The sequence below is a fragment of the Myotis lucifugus genome, unplaced genomic scaffold (genome assembly GCF_000147115.1).
Source record: "Myotis lucifugus unplaced genomic scaffold, Myoluc2.0 scaffold_73, whole genome shotgun sequence".
Taxonomy (NCBI): domain Eukaryota; kingdom Metazoa; phylum Chordata; class Mammalia; order Chiroptera; family Vespertilionidae; genus Myotis; species Myotis lucifugus.
The window spans coordinates 4,370,384-4,389,865 of record NW_005871121.1 but is presented as its reverse complement, the minus strand read 5'-3'; the positions used below and the strand labels follow the sequence as shown (position 1 = coordinate 4,389,865).

General features: G+C 37.8%; 1 protein-coding gene and 1 pseudogene across 1 annotated transcript in view; both read right to left on the bottom strand.

Annotated features, from left to right (window-relative positions):
- The window catches only part of CADPS2 (calcium dependent secretion activator 2), a 378,380-nt gene that overhangs the window by 181,886 nt on the left and 177,012 nt on the right, over window positions 1-19,482 (bottom strand).
- LOC102427961 lies at window positions 3,187-5,725 on the bottom strand (annotated as a pseudogene).

Genomic DNA, 19,482 nt, shown 5'->3' with positions numbered 1-19,482 from the left:
AGTCCAAGCCACAAACCACCCCAGTATCTGAAAAAGGGACGAGCGGCGCTTTAGACGAGACCCTTTGACCCAGAGCTGAAAATAGCCCCAAGGTCACAGTAGCACAAGGGCCTTTTAAGTCCAAATGAAATGGGATACATTTTATGCCTAAAGATCTCAAAATGCCACCAGCTATTATAATCCTCACTAATATTCATTTTTAAAAAAACTTTTTGACATGCCCTGGCTGGTTTTGCTCAGTGGATAGAGCATTGGCCCAGGTTCGATTCCGGTCAAGGGCACATGCCCGGGTTGCGGTTGTGGGCTTGATCCTGTGGGGGACATGGAGGCAGCCGATCAATGATTCTCTCTCATCACTGATGTTTCTATATCTCTCTCCCTCTCCCTTCCTCTCTGAAGTCAATAAAAATATAAAAAGTAAACAAACAAAAAAAACCTTTCTGACATAGAAATATTGTTGGAATCTCTGAGGAGGCTCAATACTTTAAGACCTCTTTTCTCTACCTAAGTTCTAAACAGTTGGCTAAAGACAAAAGAGTTAACAAGAGGCTAAAACATCCTATGAAATAAAAGCCTAATATGCTAAGTGTCCTAATAACCGTTCGTTTGACCAGTCGCTATGATGCGCACTGACCACCAGGGGGCAGATGCTCCGACCAGTAGGTTAGCTTGCTGCTGGGGTCTGGTCGATTGGTACTGGGCGAGATGGGCCGGACACGCCCTGGAGCCCTCCTGTGGTCCCTCCCCGGCCCCGATCGTGCACCGGTGGGGTCCTTGGCCTGGCCTGTGCCTCTTGCAATCTGGGACCCCTTGGGGGATCAGAGAGCCAGTTTTGGCCCGATCCCTGCAGGCCAAACCAAAGGACCCCACCGGTGCACGAATCTGTGCATGGGCCTCTAGTTACCTTATAAAGACAATACTGAAGAGTGTTTCCTTCTGTAAGGAGGAGGCTCCTTTACTAGGGTCAGTATTATCCTCAGACATACTTTCCCCACTCCAGTCACAGACAGGGCCAAATAGGATAGGCCTGCCCACGTGGAGGTCCTGATGCTGAGGCATAGCATGCGGGGCGAAGCAGAGAGCAGGTGCTCCCTATGGACAACTCACCTTCAAGGGACAGAGAGGGAAGGGCTGACCTATGCATGCCCAGTTCCTGCTCTCAAGCTAATCAACCAGATATGTTTAAAAAAAATGGGGGGGGGGAGGAGGGGAGGACAGAGCGGGAAGAGAAGCCAGGGGTATTACTGTCATGGATGTCCCTCCGCATGAAAGCATACACTGGAGGTGCAGAATAAGTACTTTTCCAAAATAGAGATGAAATAGTGAAAATGATGGGGGGGGGGGCTGGAGGAGGGGGGAGAGAACAAAGAAAAACAAAGAACAAAAACACAAAGGAATGATTCTCTCGAGTCCCTTTAACTTTTAACTGCTATGTGCCCAATGTGGCTTTGACATTTTTCATCTGTAAAATAGCAATAGCAACATTTGCTCTGACTATAATATGTGGTGTCATTACAAAAATCTACTGAAATAATATATGTGGAAGAGCCTTTGAAACTATAAAGCACAATATAAATCAAGGCATCGTTACCATCATCATCATTATCATTATATTAGTAGTGTAACATTCCAGAAATATTTCAATCCAACAAATTTAAAGGAGTCTTTGGAAAGCTTGGAGTGGCAGTAATTTTTCGACTTTATCCATTTAGAAAAAAGAACCTTCCAAACCATGGGGCAAAACTTTGAGGGTATCTTTTTCTAAAATAAGCATAACTATGATAACACACCAGTTACAACTAGTTCTTCTCATTCATCAGATAAAAGTAATATTTCTATTGAGTATACATTTTGTTTCCCAGCTACTGAATTCCTTCGGTTCTTAAGAAATTACTATTTATCAACCAGGCAAACATTCCAGACCACTATAGGAAAGTGTACTTTGATGACCAGTTTCTTTTTCCCACACATTTACTTATTTGAAGGAGAATGAAGAGCAAAATACATAAAGGCAATAGTAATGAGGGGCGCATATACAATCAGGCTGGAATTCATTAGGCTTATAAAATGTTTCTCTCTCTCCTTTAACTTAAAGATTAAGAATTCATGAGAGGGGAAAAGTGGGGAAAAGGGTGGAAAATGGGAGATATCTGTAATACTATCAACAATAAAAATATATTAAAAAATAATCTGTAATTTCAAACCCAATTATAATCACTGCTGGTGTTAAAAAATAAGAATTCCATTTATCTATCTATCTATCTATCTATTAAACTATATTCACAATGCTTCTGCCTATAAATGCAGGAAACAAAGAAAAAATGAAACCAAGGTAATCAACAGAAATAACCGTTATCATTTTCAAAACATATTCAGAATTTCAAGCCTCAGATATTTTTAGTTAAAATTGACCGTAGTGATATACCTTTGATTATTTATACACGACTAAACATTAAAGTTTTTCTGCATTAATTTGATAAAATGTCTTGACAAGTTTGATATGTGCAAAGTGAACTGTGACTTCACCTTCTTTTAACCTCTTCTTCTTACATTTCTTTTAAAAGGAAATGTCTTTAAGATTACTTACTACTGCTTAAACAGTGCTACCTTTATTACCAAGTTCTCTACTTTCTTTAGTCCAGACAAAAATATTTTCTATTTTCAGGGAATGCTTGCGCCATCTACTGGAGAAATAAATTACCACTTTTGTCAAAAAAGATCTATAACCGCAACTTTGAAACAAAATCAGGCCCTTTTCTTTCTCCCATTTTAAGGCATGTGTCAGTATAGGAAAAACCTTTTCCTCGACTTAACAAAAATATTGACATTCATTCAAATAGCTCAATATTCCCATCTTCATGGAATAACTTGACAGTTATAAATTCACAGGCAAAAATAAAAGAGAAGCACAGATAGAGAAAAGGAGATAAGTAACCATTTTGCACCTAAGTTTTTAAACCAAGTATAAACAGAGGCCTCTCCCATTTAACCATACATAACGTTAGGGCTAAAGATTAGAATTCTATCATGTGAATATGTAAAATATAAAGATTACTTCACAGAAAGGAATTAAAGCCATTCTGAAGGTATGTCTGAATTCCTCTCTCTCTCTCCCTCCACCCCCAATTTTAAAGCACTCACTGTTTATTAACTGGCCAGATTACAAAAATAACCATGGTTGATATCTTAGTCCATTCTTCTAATAAGTCTATTGAGCTGATCTTCCCTGTTGTCAGCGTTTCCACCTTCCACAAAATGGGTGGCCTTTTTCTTCATTCTAGCTCTTGGAAGATAATTTGAAGGGCCACAGGAAGTTGTTTGCTTCTTTGAAGCATTTTCCAGCAGCATAGATCTCACGAGTCAGATTCTCCATGTAGATGATGCTGTATTTACCAAAAGATGGAGCAATCACTGTGTTCTGTTGGGGCAATTTGCCTTTTGTTGCTTTTGCCAGAACCATGCCTGGAGATCAATACATTTACTGACTTCAGGTTCGGGTACCCCATGCAATACATGGTTTCACAATCCTCCGCGTGTTCATTGAAGCCTTGCGGAGCTTAACAAAGGTGCCACTGGAGATCTGGCAAAGGTGCAGCACCTTTCCAACTTCTGGGCTCACACCACTGATCCCACTGATCCTGAGGACAAACGCCAGCTTTCTTGATGTCCTAATCTCAGTTGTGTACATCTGCCTGTATTCCTTGTGATAGTGTTTTAGCTTTTATTCCTTTTTTTGTCCGCATTGGAGGACACGTTCATTGATTTTTAGAGAGAGGGGAGGAGAGAGAGGGAGGGAGAGAGAAACATCGATGTGAGAGAGAACATATATAGGTTGCCTCCCATACACAGCTGACCAGGGATCAAACCTGTAACCTAGGTATGTGCCCTTATAGGGAATCGAATCACGACTTTTCAGTGTACCAGATGAAGCTCCAACCAACTGAGCCACACTGGCCAGGGCTAGCTTCTTCATAATAACCTTCCTCCTTGCCTTTCGAAGCAGCTTTTGGGCAAACTTGTTTCTCAGGTGCTTGATGTTCAGCTCTGCCAAGTTCCTTTGCTTTTTCTTAAGGGTTTCTGGCGTAGCAGGAACCTTCTTTTCTTCTCTTCTGCCCCTTCATGGTTGCAGCCAGAAAAAGCACTCCGAATTTTTCTTAATAAGTAACCACAATAAGATGGAGTGTAAAAAAATCAGTACATAGAAGACAATAACCTGTAAATATATATTTGTTTCAATTCTCTTTATGGTTTCACCTCTGAAACAGCAGAAGAACTAAAGTTTGAGATCTGTTCATTTGCAGTTAAGAAGGAGTGCTATTTTTTCCTAGGAAAAAAATGGGGAATCTTGCTTGTAGGTCCGAATCATAATTACATCATGGGGTGGGGCACAAACATATCCATGTTTCAGTGAAATGCATAAATTACTAGAGAGCTATAACTGTAACTGAAAGTTGTAACTGTAACTAGTTAGAATCGGAATAATTTTTAATTTATCAGAGGGCTGATTCCCACTTTGTTTGCTCCACAATTACCGAAAAATAGACAAGAAAAACTGACTTCACAGACTGGAAGATGTATATTGGAGTCAGTGCTCTTCAGTGATATTTACTTAATATTTACTTTGTGCCGTTTAGGACAGAAGATATGCTAACCATTAACATAAAGTAGAAAAAATGATGAAAAGTGAAGATAAACTACCAAGGGTGTCAGAGAGTCTCAGACGGATAATCATAAGCAAATAAATGACCCTTAAGAATCAAATAAAGTAAAATATATTTATGGACTCTACTCTAGAAAGCAATACAAAATTGTAGTAAATATTAAGGGAATTTTCAACAACTTAGTTTCAAATGTAAAAAGATTTCCAGTGAGACTTATTCAGTTAGCATTCAAGTTAACTAACCTTTTAATTCAATCTAAAAGTTTAAAATGACAGACTATAACAGAATATATTCTGTCATAGCATCCATTCTATACTGATATTTTTTCAAATAACTATTCCCAATGCATTTCATCATAGTTTTCCTTATAACAGGTTACATTTTTAAAGATTTACTGAAGTCTAGCCATTGTATTTTATACTTTACATATATTATGTCAATTAATATAACAACCTATAAGGTAGATATAGGTACTATTATAAAACTACCATAAATATAGTATGTAACTTCTAATACTTTTAACATTACAAAAATATTCACTGAATATTTACCAAGTATACTTCAACTTTGCCACCAGATTCACTTCACAGTTATAGCTATTTGTAAAGGAATGGCCACCACCTAATCCTATATAATAAAAGGTTAATATGCAAATAGACTGAACGGCAGAACAACTGGTTGCTATGATGCGCACTGACCACCAGGGTGCAGACGCTCAATGCAGGAGTTGCCCCCGGTGGTGAGTGCACTCCCACAGGGGGAGCGCTGCTCAGCCACAAACCCTGAGCCAGGCTCACAGCTGAAGAGTGCAGCGGTGGATCCTGGGCTGTGAAAGGGCATAGGTTGGGCTGAGGGGACCACCCCCCCGGACCTGAGTGCATGAATTTTGTGCACCAGGCCTCTAGTATGTACATAAAACACTCACCTTCATGTATGATTTTAGCCCTTATATATGGAGAAGGTGGCCTTGATCTCAGAACAATCAGACCAAGACCACTCCTTGCATATTGGGAGGATGCATCCTGGACTAGTTGTGATTTGGTTGTGAATGAAAAACTGGCCATTCCCTGCTGGGGGCTGGTAAGGTAAGAGTCCTCATTTGGAGAGAAGACTAAGAGCAAAATCCCAGGGCACCTTTGTGAGGTGCCAGCTAACTCAGGCCAGCCTTTGGGTAGAGCACGACAGCAGATAAACAGTCAGAATCCACCAGGCTGATGGCAAGCTTTACTGGTGTTTCTTTTTTCTTTTAATCTTTATTGTTGAAAGTATTACATAGGTCCTCCTTTTTCCCCCTTTAACCGCTCAGTCTCTCCCCTCCCCACAGGCCCTCATCACTCCATTGTCTGTGTCCATGGGTTATGCATATATGCATACAAGCTCAATGGTTGATGACTTCCCACTCACCCTCCCCTGCCTTCCCTCTGAGGTTCAACAGTCTGTTCATGCTTCTATGTCTCTGGGTCTATTTTTGATCATCAGTTTATTTGATTCATTAGATTCCACATATGAGTGAGATCATGTGGTGCTTGTCTTTGATTGACTTATTTCGCTCAGCATAATACTCTCCAGGTCCCTCCAGGCTGTTTACTGGTGGTTTCTTATGTTATTCTCTGCAACGACTTTATTTGTTCTTCCTCAGCATAAAGGCGTTGGAAGTACTAACTATTGTAAATGGTCAAACAAAAACAAGGAAGCAGAGTCCAGATGGAAGAGAAAGAAAATGAGGGGCAGGCAGGGCACATCTGAGTCCTGGTCTGTAGGAAGGAAGGATGTGAGAGAATACCTCCAGGGAGGGAAACCCACATCCCAGAGAATTCTCCTTCCGAACTAACACATTGGAGGTTTATGGGTCTTTTACAGGCAGCAGGATTCTCTTCCAGCAGTTCTCACTAACTCTCAGGATCAGGGGAACAAAGTTAACTACTTATTAAACAGGGAATTAGTATAGTCTCTATCTGAATATTACACTTAGGATTCTAAAACTGGTCTCAGCTATTCCTAACTGTAAACAGAGGCAATGATTGGTTTCCTAATTGCCTCAAAGAATTATTCCAAGGATCAGATGACCCAGTAGATATAATAGTTCTTTCAATACGTGTAAAGATATTATAAAGACGTAAAGAAACGCTGCTAGCAGTACGAGGTTGAAATCTAGGCCATGTCTTGACATCATCCCAAGGAGCTATATTTGAGAAATTCAATTACTTGGCTGATTTATCTATATAATAGAAAACAAATGACTTAGCTTAAGTGTTCACTTGATTGACAATTTGGGGTGGGGGCAAAGGGTGAAAGTGACTAATCAACTAACTGTTCTGACTCATCTGACCCTGGTTGTATAATCATGGGGGAAAAAAGTTTAAGTTTTCAGATTCATTTATTGTTCGTGTAGGAGAGGAACCTTTCCTAAGAAATACATTTTCACAATATTTCAAGCCCGTTTGACCATTTTTAACCCAATAATTTTTCAACAGTTAGAAGCTTTAAAAGTATGTCAAAATCCACCTATTCTAATTCAGTGGTTCTCCAATGTTAGCAAGTGCTGAGAGCATGTAGAGGGCTTGGGAAAGCCATGCTGCTGAGCCCCACACCCTGATTTCTGATCTGGAGCAGCCTGAGGACCTGCCTTTCCTACAGGCTCCCAGGGGATGCTGGGGCTCCTAGTCCACCCTAACCACTGATCAGTCTATACCTACTGCAACTCCAACAAACACAAACAAAAATCTCAGCCATATGTACATTTGAAAAGGAATTTTACCTAAAAGTACATAATTAGTTAGGGTTTCCCTACAGTAGTACTCTGAACAATTTTTCTAACTGAAGTAAACCAAACCAAAGAAAACCATTTTTCTCTTTTCTTCTTGTACAGGGGTGGAGAAAAGTAGGTTTATGTTTGTTCATATTGGAAATAATACAAATAAAGGATACATTAGTTAATTAATAATATAAGAATAAACTCTCGCTGACTCGCAACTGTGAACCTACTTCTGCCCACCCTGTATTTGATCATAGTGCCCCCACGTGGATGGAAAGATTACTGACAAGAAAGAAATTAGAACAATTCTCAAGAGGATGAAGTCACTGTAAATTTATCATTGTATTTTGCCGGAATGCTCAACCTGGTGCTTTGCCCAGATACACCCAGTACAGGTTCATGGAATAAATACCCACACATACTTTAGAAATACTAACCACTCTTACTCTCAATGTTGTATTTAAAAAACACTAATATGTCTGCCAAGAATTGCAAAATCTCTTTTAGCTCTTCAATTCTATGCTGGCATGAAGTAATCCTATTTAGAATACAATAGAATATATATTAGTCTCTCTCTTTCTCCTCCCCCTCTCTTAATGTAATGCCCCTCCATGGCTTCAGTCAGAAAAGCTGGAAGTAACAGGGAGACCAATACTATTCTATGATTTCCATTCTCACAATCATTAAGTTCCTCAAAGCTGTGATGGCATCTATATATATAAAAGCCTAATATGCAAATTGTCCCTTCAGGAGTTCAACTGGGAGACCGATTGCTTGCTATGACGTGCGCTATCCAACAGGGGGCGGCATGGCATGAAGGAAGGCCCTGGCAGGCAGCCGGGGAAGGGAGGCTCCAGCCAGCAGCCAGAAGGCCCCGATGAGCCCTGATTGCCAGCCAGGCCTAGGGACCCTACCTGTGCACAAATTTCATACACTGGGCCTCCAGCTGTAATAATAACTCATTTAGAGGTTAGAAAGAAAATCATCCGTGCTTAATGACTGTAATGCAAGGTGGTTACATGTGTTCTGGCTAAACTTGTTTTCCCAATGCAGGATTACTGGCAATCGTCTATTTGTGCCATATCCTAGAGGAATTCTTTAGGATAAAATCAAGTTTTTCCTAGGTGTAATCAATAATACCTTTACACTCCACTCCACAGAAATGTGCATAATATTTTGAGGTACTATACCTAAAAACTTATCAGCTGAATATACTTTTTACTTTGATGGGGATATATGGAATCAATACACAAAGGAGCCTTAGTCAATGTCACAAATGGAATACTGTTGATATCTAAAAATTATTTAACATAATTTTTTAAAAAAATATATTTTATTGATTTTTTACAGAGAGGAAGGAAGAGGGATAGAGAATTAGAAACATCGATGAGAGAGAAACATTGATCAGCTGCCTCCTTCACACCCCCCACTGGGGATGTGCCCGCAACCAAGGTACATGCCCTTGATCGGAATCGAACCTGGGACCCTTCAGTCCGCAGGCCGACGCTCTATCCACTGAGCCAAACCGGTTACGGCTATTTAACATAATTTTTAACATAATAGTAAAGAGGCTTGGAGCTTAAAGGCTTGACTCTGACAATCTTTTTCTTAATAATTTCCTTACACGCATATATGTGTCTTTTGCCTATTTCCCCTCCCACCTACTAGCATGTATATACATATATCTTCTTCACTTTTCATCATTCTCTTACCTTCATATATATTTGAAATGTATATTCACATTTGCGGTGGGGTTTGGTTTTTTTTTTTTGGTAATTTTGGTAATCACTCAAATCAACAATCTCCTCTGGTATAATAAAGGAAAGACATTCACAGGACAGAATCACATAATTTGCTGGCACCGCACAACGGCATTGTAAATGCTAACGGGGGCTAATGAACACATTTACCACTTTGCCTTTTCCTTAGCTTCCTTAAGCACATATGAAACACGAAGAAAAGCCTCGTGTTATTTCATGCCAATTAACAAATTGCTAACATGTCATGTTAATAAAAAAAGCAATTGACCTAAGTAGAAGGGCTAATTAAATGGAGTAAGATAATTAAACGGTTCTCAATATGTAATCAAAAATTATGGCTGGAAGTGTTTCACAATGTTGTCTTTTTGTTTTCAAGTATCTATCCGCAAAATTCTAATCAGTGTATCCATATGCATAAACGGCAGATCTAGTGCAGATGTTAATTTGTTGCATGATGGAAATCAGGTGTTCAATTACAAATAATGGGGTGTATGAGAGAACGGCCAAGATTTCCATTTAGCTGAACACATGCATCTCAACCGACAAATGATTGCAAAGCATTCATATTGGAATTAGCTACTAATATGCACCGGAGCCACACTGCATTTCACTCCTTTATTATCCTCATTATATAATATTCACATCTCCAGCCCTGTGTGTTCCCTAATGTGCCACTGACTTAGAAGTCTGAATATGTGGTGATATAAATGACATTTACTATATCTGAATTCTTTTAAAAGAATGATTTCTGTTTTGATCTAAATTCTAGGGCACTTTAACATGAGAAATTTTGTTTCCTAATCTTACATTTCAATAATCAAAATCATTTGCTTTTGTACAAAGGCAAATTCCTTGAACTAGGACCATTATACACGGTTAACAGTTAAAACTTATTTCAACAAAGCCCTCCCAATATGTTGTCTAAATGTTATTTTAGCAAAATAACTACACAGAGGCTATCAAAAGTACTCACCTGGACAAAAGACATTATGCACATTTGCTTTTTATATAAATTACTACAAAGATGCAGGCTTAAAATGTATTTATGACCCAGCTGGTGTGGCTCAGTGGCTGAGCAATGACCCATGCACCAAGAGGTTGCCTGTTCAATTCCTGGTCAGGGCACATGTCTGGGTTGCAGGCCCGATCCCTGGGCGGGGGGGGGGGGGGGGAGGGGGGGACGTGCAGGACACAGCTGAACCCTGGTTCTCTTCCATCAAAGGTTCTAAACTCTCTTTCCCTTCCTCTTTCTCTAAAATCAATAAAAACATAGATTAAAAATATGTTTATGAATTAAGATAGTCACCATGCCAAGCCTGTAGTCTGATATAATTCTGAGGGGATGAATAAATATCAGACTGATACTGAATTCTATGTCCTATCTTAAGACCCAACATTTAGAGTTTGAAAATTATTTATTCAATAACTAACAGGGCTATACCTCGCAAACCTTAACATCGGATAGAGAAGACGATGGGAAGGATCATTGTGTCAGATGGCAGAGTAATAGCAGTGTACACCCTTGGGACTTCATCAATTAAAAAAAAACCCACATAAAGTACATTTTTAAAAAGAAAAAAATTAATTCTTTTCATTCTTATTTCAATGAAATCAATTTCAAAATATGTAACTATGGTCCCTTACTCATTAAGAAAATAAAGAAATAAATGCTATTTCTGAATGTGTGGCAACTAGCAAAGCCTCATATATTACTTGAAGGTAAAAATAGGAATAATTTCTATAAACAAAGAGATGCAAATATGGTGAACTTATGGGTCAAGTCTGTCCTGCAATAAATATATATGTATATTTTGAATTTCTTTTCATGTCCTCTTGATTCTTATAATGCTGATTATTCCACTCTTCATGACTTTATACTTAATCACTTCACACATTTATGTGGCTTGTCTTGCCTTTGGTAGCACTTGAGTTTTATGAGCTCCTAGTATGATCACTTGAAAAAAGCATTGTGTACTATTAGTGTTGCTTAGTGGTTTAGGAATAAGCTCTGGAATCTGACAAACAGGTTTAAATCATGGTCACTTACTAGTTGTATGATTGGTCAAATTTCTTAACCTCTTTATGTCACAGGAATCTCTCAGCAAATTGGTATAAAAGTGATACCAATTATATCACACAAATATATAATTATATGAATATATCACAGAGTTGTGAGAACTAATTAAAATGATATATATTTAAAATACTTAGCTACTTTAAATGTATTTAAAGCAATCACTCTGCTTTATTTTGATGTCACAGCTATAAGAAGTCATACACTTCATCAGCTTGCTTATTAACAGGATAACAGATGATCACACTGAAAGGGTGAGTCTACTAGATAATGAATGCATAGCCTACTTTAAAAATTGACTGCTGCTGTTAAGGAATCTTTCCGTTATATTCACATGACTTCTACAGAAAGGGCACGACTACAGAAGTTATCCTATTTACACTGACCGCACACTCCTTTAAGAACTAATGGAAACTATCACTCTACAACTAATGAGGACACTTACATATATTTGAAACTTCAACAAGAAACCTATGACAAGCAGATTTTGTTTTAAGGCTAATGGTAAAATTGCAGGTTATGGAATGTGATATCAAGTCCAACATCAGAAAAAGTGACGCATATGCACTTTGAGGCCTCTTCGAACTTTTCAAAAAAAATTCTACTATATAAGTCTTACTTTTCCAATCATACTTGAGGATAAAAAAGAATAACAACACCTTAGAACAGTGGTTCTCAACCTTCTGGCCCTTTAAATACAGTTCCTCATGTTGTGACCCAACCATAAAATTATTTTCGTTGCTACTTCATAACTGTAATGTTGCTACTGTTATGAATCGTAATGTAAATATCTGATATGCAGGATGGTCTTAGGCGACCCCTGTGAAAGGGTTGTTTGACTACCAGAGGGGTCGTGACCCACAGGTTGAGAACCACTGCCTTAGAAGAAACCCTAAACTAAACCTCACTGCTGGGGAGAAGAACATCTGTAACAGGACAAGTGGCCCTCACTGAAATCACCTTTGTAATTGTGTTTCTCCAAACCCAAATTTTATCATAATATCATCTCCATAGAATAGGGTAGAAGACACAAGACAATGTTAAAGAATGCCCTTGTGCATTTATGAATAATCAATAGTTAGAGATTATAGTTACAGAATAGTAAATAAAGCAGACTTAACAAAGGGAGGTTTTTATGGTTATTTAATAGTCAATTAGATACCTATCCTTTGTAAAACAGTGCACTACGAATTCAATGAGGAATTAAAGATGAAATGGACTCAGATCATGGACACAGGGCTCTTACAAGTAGGGCAGCTAAGGCATTTTCAGACATAGTTAAAATACACAGTAGAAAGCTCTATGGGATTCAAAGAAGAAAACGATAATTCTTCTATCAATTGAGCACGTTGAAAAATCCAAATTACTTCCCACTTTAAGTAGAAATCATATTTATGAAGATCAATAAGCTGAAAAAGTACCAAACCAAATACATTTTAAACTGGAAGTTTACTGGGGGAGAAACATCAACACCCTTAATCAGGTGAGACCATTTACTGACAAGGGTTAGAAATGGTAGAGTGACATTTCTACACAGAGGGATCTTATGGCAAACAATCTTTCTATGTGAGTGGGGTGGCATGAAAAGAAAAGGGGGTCTGGAAGATGTTTTCAGTAACAGTATTCACAGCACTTTAAGATAAAAAAAAACCTTTACTATTGGATCAGAAATATGGAAGATTAAGGGAAGGGAGGCCCAACCAAGCTTTCCAAGTTATTAGTTGGTCAGACTTGGTCATCACTGGTTAGACCCAATAATTCATCGATGAGAGTAATGAAAAGTTAAAATGGATGAGGCCATTAAGAGAAGCTGCATATCTGAGAAGACTTTCATGAAACATATACAGTATTCCACTATTTATCTAAGAAACATATATACAACTATATGTCCTAGGGAGTTTACTCAAGTATCTGTGAATGGCAATTAAAAACAAAGTATAAAAACTAAACATGATGTTTCTGAGAGTATAGAAACAATGCATACAAAGGGAAAGTTCTGAAAATATATTATTAAGTGTAATACAATAACTAAGAAGAATCATATTTATGCCAATATAGAAGGCAATTAAAGATAAAACTAGGTGAGAAAAACACAGGATCACTATACATAGAAAAGTAGTTATTTTGATATGGAAAATAACTTCCTGAAGAAATGGGGAAAATTCTTTAACTTGAGTGATAGAATAAAACAAAATCAAATCAAACCCAAATTTAAAAAAAATACACATTAAAGAGTCAAGCCCTGGTTGGTGTAGCTCCATTGGTTGGGCATCATTCTGTGAACGGAAAGGTTGCTGGTTCAATTCCCAGTGAGGGAATATGCCCAGTTTGAAGGCTCAATCCCTCGTAGGGGGTGTGGAGGAGGCAGCCGATTGATCTTCCACTCTCTCATAGATGTTTCTCTCTCAGTCTCAAACTCTCTCTCCCTCTCCCTTTCTCTCTCTCTACAAAAAACAATAAAATCTTTTTTTTTTGAGTCAAGATTATTGGAAAATAAAAAATAAAGGAAAAATGAGCTGAATTCAATTCAAGAAGTTAAAAAAAGCACAACCTAACAAAACTAGAGAAAAAAGGAAATATAGACTTGAGTAAAAATCAATGTAATAGAAATACAAATTTAAAAAATGAACACAACCAAGTGTTAGTCTTTTTAAAAGATTAGTAAAATAAACAAGCCTCTTTAGGAATAATAAAAATTAAACAGAAATATAGAAACATATTTTAAATGAGAAAAAAATGAAAAAAGGATAGCTATAGACACAATAAAGTATTTTTAAATGTTAAAATATCAGAATCATTTTTCAGATATAAAGGAAAACTGATACAAGATGTACTAGAAAGTTTAAACAGATCAAGTCACACTAAAAATTTTGAAATGGCTATCAAAGACCTCCCGTTAACTGCCAACTCAAGCTTCCATTCCAGACAATATTACAAACACAGCAAAATTAAGAGGAAGATACAATAAACCCCTTTATGTATGGGGAATACATTCCAAGACTCCCAGTGGATACCTATATTTACTACTAGAGGCCTGGCACACGAATTTGTGCACGGGTATGGTCCCTAGGCCTAGCCTGCGATCAGGGCCATCTTCCCCAGCTGCTGGAAGCCGGCCCTGCACCTGTTGCCACCCACCCCCCTGCCAGCTGGGAGGAGGGACCGAGAGGTTGGCCGTTCCCGCCCGCTTGCCGGCCCCAACCCCCGCCGCCGGTCGCTCTCTGTGTGTGGCAAGGTGGGGGCCTTGGGGCTGCCATCGCCCATGTCCGCGCCCCCCTCCCCCCCCCCAGTTCCCCATTCCCCATCGGGCGATCGGAGCCTGCTGGCCAGGGGAAGAGACCAAGAGGTTGGCTGGCAGGCTCCCATTGGGTGATCGGTGGCTGGGGGCAGCTCCTGCGTTGAGCGACTGCCCCCTGGTGGTCAGTGCGTGTCACAGTGACCAGTCATTCTGCCGTTTGGTCGATTTGAATATTACCCTTTTATTATATAGGATGCTATGTGTGTTTTTCACATACCTATGATAAAGTTTAACTTATAAATTATGCACAGTAAGAGATTAACAACAAAATAGAAAAATTATAATAATATACTGCAATAAAAGTTATATGAATGTTCTCTCTCTCTCTCTCTCTCTCTCTCTCTCTCTCTCTCAACTGATCTAATAACCAAGATGGTTACTAAGTGACTAATAGATGGATGGGTAGCTTATACAACATAGATATGCTGGACAAAGGAATGATTTATGTACAGGGTAGGATGGAGTGGGAGGTCAAGAGATTTCATAAGGGCTTGCAATTTAAAAATTAGGATTTTTTATTTATGGCATTTCCCATTTAATATTTTTGGAGATTTCCTTTATAATCCCTCGCCCCATGCAGGTAAACATTCAGCATCAGAGTGGTACATTTGTTACAACTGATGAATTTACATCTACACATCATAATCACCTGAAGTTCAGAGTTTACATTATGGTTAAATCTCGATGTTGTACATTATACATGTATCTGGACAAATGTATAATGGTACATGTCCATCATTATGGTATTATACAGAATATTTTCGCTGCCTTAAAAATCCTCTGTGCCCCCCTCCATGACTGGAAACCATAGATTTTACTGTCTCCATAATTTTGCATTTTGCAGAATGTCATGTAGTTGGAAACATACAGCACATAGCCTTTTAAAAAACATTGGCTTCTTGCACTTAGTAACATGTATTTAAGATACCTTCATGTCTTTTCATGGTTTGATAGCTCATTTCTTTGCAGCACAGAATAATTCCATTTTTTATTTTTTAAGGAAGGGAGAGGGGAGATAGATAGAAACATCAACGATGAGAGAGAAACATCAATCGGCTGCCTCCTGCATGCATCCCCGCTCCTCTCCCCGCCACAATGAGGACTGAGCTGGCAACCCAGGCATAGGCCCTTGACTGGAATTGAACATGGGACTCTTCAGTCTGCAGGCTGACGCTCTATCCACTGAGCAAAACTGGATAGGGCTAATGCCATTTTTTAAAAAAATATACCATTTATTTATCCATTCACCTACTGAAAGACATCTTGGTTGCTTCTAAATTTTGGCAATGATGAATAAAGTTGATATAAACAGCCATGTGCAAGTTTTGTATGGATATAGCTTTCAGCTTCTTTGGGTAAATACCAAGGAGCATGACTGCTGGAGCAATTATATGGTAAAAATATAATTAGCTTTGTAAGAAACTGCCAAACTGTCTTCCAAAGAGGCTGTGTCATTTGGCATTCCCAACAGTGAGGACAGAGTTTCTGTTGCTCCATATTCTTGCCAGCATTTGTTGTCAGTGTTCCAGATTTTGGGCATTCTAAACGAACTTTCAACAGAAAATCTTACATAGGTCGTTCTAGTAAAAAGGTTTTAAAAAAACAGAGAAAGTGAAGGAAAAAGAATAAAAGCAGAATAAAGCTGCTCAACTGATATAATGAGATTACTATAACTTTTACTCCCAAACTTCAAACCAGATGAGAACCTTAAAAGAAAAAAAATGTTAGCAAATTTCACCTATAAACATAGATGAGAAATTTGGCAATGGAGATGACCATATGAATTACAGAAAGAAGAGCTCAGGTAGTTAAAAGCAAATGGAAACTTACTCAAATTCATCAGACAGATAAACTGAAGAGAATATTTAAATTATTTAATTTTAAATAACTTTTATAGTAAAACATTGTGTTCCATGAATGTAAGGATGATTTAACATCAGAAAAACCACCAAATGTAAATCATTATATTTATGGTTTAATGGAGAAAAATAATATTGGTACCTTAATAAATACAGAGAAAGCACTTGATACAGTTCAATAAATTTTTAAAATATATATTTTTATTAATTTCAGAGAGGAAGGGAGAGGGAGAGATAGAAACATCAATGATGAGAGAAAATCATCATTGATAGGTTGTCTCCTGCATGCCCCCCACTGGGGATCGAGCCTGCAACCCAGGCATGTGCCCTTGACTGGAATCGAACCTGGGACCCTTCAGTCTGCGGGCCAATACTCTATCCACTGAGCCAGACTAGCTAGGGCCAGTTCAACAATTTTTGCTTTAATAAATAATTAAAGATGTGTACTAAGAACATAAAGCAAATATTATAAACAATAAAATAAATTTTAGGTATTTTGATGGTTAATGGTATGTTTCAATTTGACTGGGCCATAGGATGCCTAGATATTTGTCAAGTAATATTTTGGGTGTTTCTGTAAGGATGTTTTTGGATGAAATTAACATTTAAATCAGTAGACTGAGTAAAGTAAATTGCCCTTCCTAATGTGGAAGGATCTCATCCAATTAGCTGAAGGCCTGAATAAACCACAAAGCTGATCCTCACAAGTAAGAGAATTCTCTGGTCTGACAGCCTTCTAACGGAAACATCGACTCTTTCTGGTTTCCATTAGCTCCTGGCTTTCAGACTCAAACTCAACTGGGAACACTGGCTCTGCAGATTTTGGATTTGCCAGACTCTATAATCATATGAGTCAATTATTTATTCTAAATCTCCTAACACACACACACACACACACACACACACACACACACACACACACACACACACAGAGGCATGTGTATTCTATTGCTTTTGTTTCTTTGGATAAACCTGGCAAATGCAGATTTAGTTCTAAGACTGGGAAAAGGCAAGAATGCCTGTTGTCACTTCCAAATAACATAGCACTAGAAGCCCTGGACCATTGTATAAAACAAGAAACAGAAAAAGAGCAAAGACAATAAATTAAAAGGAAAAACTGTTGTTACTTGCAGATGACATAATCACCTACAGTGCAAAATATAACAATATCAAGTCAATTTCTAATAGTCAGCACTATGCTTTCACATGCAAAAGCAGAGGAGGAAGATTGGATTGCCCTCCACATAAAAATGTGGGAAAACTGGCTGTTAAGAAAACAAAGGTGTAGACTCTCCTTATACTATATCCATAGCATGAAAGGTCTACTTCAAGAAGCAAGAAAAAGCTCAAATTAATAATCTAACCCTACAACTAAAAGAACTAGAAAAAGAACAACAAACAAAGCCCAGAGGAAAGGAAATAATAAAGATCAGATAGGATATAAATGACATAGAGACTTAAACAACAATACAAAAGATCAATGAAACCAAGAACTGGATCTTTGAGAAGACAAACAAGATTGGACTAGCTGGGTCATTCAATTGGTTGGAGCATTGCCCAGGCCACTAAAAAAGTTATGGATTTGATTCCTGGTCCAGGCACAATCCTATATCGTGGGTTCAATTTCTGGTCAGGGAGCTTGTGGGAAACAACTGATTGATGTTTCACATTAACCTCTCACATAAATGTTTCTCTCTCTCTCTCTCTCTCTCTCTCTCTCTTTCTCTCTCTCTCTCTCAAATCAACAAAAACATATCCTTGAGTGAGGATTTAAAAAATAATAATAATCAACAAGACTGATGAACCTGTAACCAGACTCATAAAAAAAAAGAGAGGACCCAAATAAGTAAAATAAGAAACGAGAGAGGAAAAGTAACAACTGATGGCAAAGAAATACACAAGATTGTAAGAAAATACTATGAACTATATGCCAATAAATTGGACAACCTGGAAGAAATGGAAAAACATTCCTAGAAACATATAATATTCCAAAACTAAATTAGGAAGAATTAAAAAAACCCTGAATAGACCAATTACAACTAATAAAATCAAAGCAGGAATCAAACAGCTCCCAGCAAACAAGAGTCCTGGAATGGATGGCTTCACAGGAGACTTTTACTAAAACATTCGAAGAAGAACTGATACATAACCTTCTCAAATGATTCCAAAAAAATTTAAGAGCGGGGAAGACTTACAAATTCTTTTTAGGAAGCATTATCTAGTTCCAATACCAGATAAGGACACTACAAAGAAAGAAAATTATAGGCCAATATCCCTGATTAACACAAGTGTTAAAATCTTCAATAAAATATTAGCAAACCAGATTCAGCAATACATTAAAAGATCATACACCATGATCAAATGAGATTTATTCAGGGGATGTATGGTTCGTATAATATTTGCAAATCAATAAACATGATATATCACATAAAACGAAGGATAAAAATCACATGTCAAATCAGTAACTGCAGAAAAAGCCTTTGATAAAGTCTAGAACCCATTTATGATAAAAACTCTCAGCAAAATGAGACTTGAGGCATTATACCTCAATATAAGAAAGGCTATATATGACAAATCTACAGCCAACATTATACTCAAAGGGAAAACACAAAAAGTGTTTCTTTTAAGATGAAGGGATGTCCACTTTCACCACTTTTATTCAACAGCAATCAGACAAAAAGAAGACATAAAAGGAATCCAAAAGGAGGAAGAAAAACTGCCATTATTCACGGAAGACATGATATTGCACTTAGAAAACCCTAAAGACTCCATCAAAAAACTACAAGATCTAATAAGTGAATTTAGAAGGCTATTAAATTAATATTCAGAAACCAGTGGCATTTTTATACACCAATAATGAACTATCAGAAAGAGAAATTAAGGAAACAATCCCATTTACTGTTGCAGCAGCAACAAAAAATAGGGTACCGAGGAATAAATTTAACCAAGGAGGTAAAAGACATGTACTCAGGAAACTATAGGACATTGAAGAAAGAAATTGAGGAAGATACAAACAACTGGAAGCATATTCAGTGTTCATGGATTAGAAGAATTAACATCATTAGAATGTCCATA